Source organism: Bison bison, unplaced genomic scaffold, assembly GCF_000754665.1.
Source record: "Bison bison bison isolate TAMUID 2011002044 unplaced genomic scaffold, Bison_UMD1.0 scf7180017864216, whole genome shotgun sequence".
Taxonomy (NCBI): Eukaryota; Metazoa; Chordata; class Mammalia; order Artiodactyla; family Bovidae; genus Bison; species Bison bison.
In genome coordinates this window covers 3155172-3156630 of record NW_011494788.1, presented here as the reverse complement: position 1 = coordinate 3156630, position 1459 = coordinate 3155172, and positions in this window count along the sequence as shown.

Sequence of the window (1459 nt, the reverse complement as noted above, 5' to 3'; positions counted from 1 at the left end):
CTTTCCAACTTCAATCAGCGTCAGAGTAAACTTGTAACTGATTGAAGTTGGAAAGCATTTCCCAGTGTGTGTACAGATTCACTGCTGCTGCTAAGTCACTTCAGTCGTGTCTGACTCTGTGCGACCCCACAGATGGCAGCCCACCAGGCTCCTCCATCCATGGGATTTTCCAGGCAAGAGTACTGGAGTGGAATTCACTAGCAAAGGCTTAAAACTTCACTGTCTCAAAGAGTTTAAGTATATCCTCTTACCAGTTATTGGCTAACAACTAAGCTATGTTAAGCTATGTGTAACTCCTAAGAAACTGAGCTTGGAAAGAAAAACACCACAGAAGAGGTACCACCTCAGAAATAGCACCACAGAAGAGGCAGACATTAGTGTATTAGCCCGGACAAGTAAATGGACAAATAAAACCAAAAAACTGAAATAGCAACAACAGAGAAATAAGAATCCAAAATTGCCTTAATTTAGCTCTAGTATGTCCAGTTTTCAGTGTGATTACGCTACACAAAAAGAAATTGGAAGCTAAACCATACAATGAAAAAGGCAGGAATAATAATGATAAAAGTAAAACAATATCGATCAGTTCAGTTCAGTCACTCAGTTGTGTCTGACTGTTTGTGACCTCACGGACTGTAGCACACCAGGCTTCCCCATCCATCGCCAACTCCCAGTGTTTACTCAAACTCATGTCCATTGAGTCAGTGTTACCGTCCAGCCATCTCATCCTCTGTCATCCCCTTCTTCTCCCGCCTTCAATCTTTTCCAGCGTCAGGTTTTTTTCAAATGAGTCAATTCTTCGCATCAGGTGGCCAATGTATTGGAGTTTCAGCTTCAGCATCAGTCCTTCCAACGAATATTCAGGACTGATCTCCATTAGGATGGACTGGCCGGATCTCCTTGCAGTCCAAGTGACCCTCAAGCATCTGCTCCAACACAATAGTTCAGAAGCATCAGTTCTTCGGCTCTTGGCTTTCTTTATAGCCCAACTCTCTCATCCATACATGACTACTGGAAAAACCATAGCTTTGACTAGACAGACCATTGTTGGCAAAAGAATATCTCTACTTTTTAATATACTGTCTAGGTTGGTCATAACTTTTCTTCCAAGGAGCAGGCATCTTTTAATCTTATGGCTGCAGTCTCCATTTGTGGTGATTTTGGAGCCACCCAAAATAAACTCAGTCACTGTTTCCCCACCTATTTGCCATGAAATGATGGTACTAGATTCCATGATCTTGGTTTTCTGAATGTTGAATTTTAAGCCAACTTTTTCACTCTCCTCTTTCACTTACATCAAGAGGCTCTTTAGTTCTTCTTTGCCTTCTGCCATAAGGGTGGTGTCATCTGCATATCTGAGGTTATTGATATTTCTCACAGTAATCTTGATTCCAGCTTGTGCTTCATCCAGCCCAGCATTTCTCATGATGTACTCTGCATGTAAGTTAAATAAGCAGGG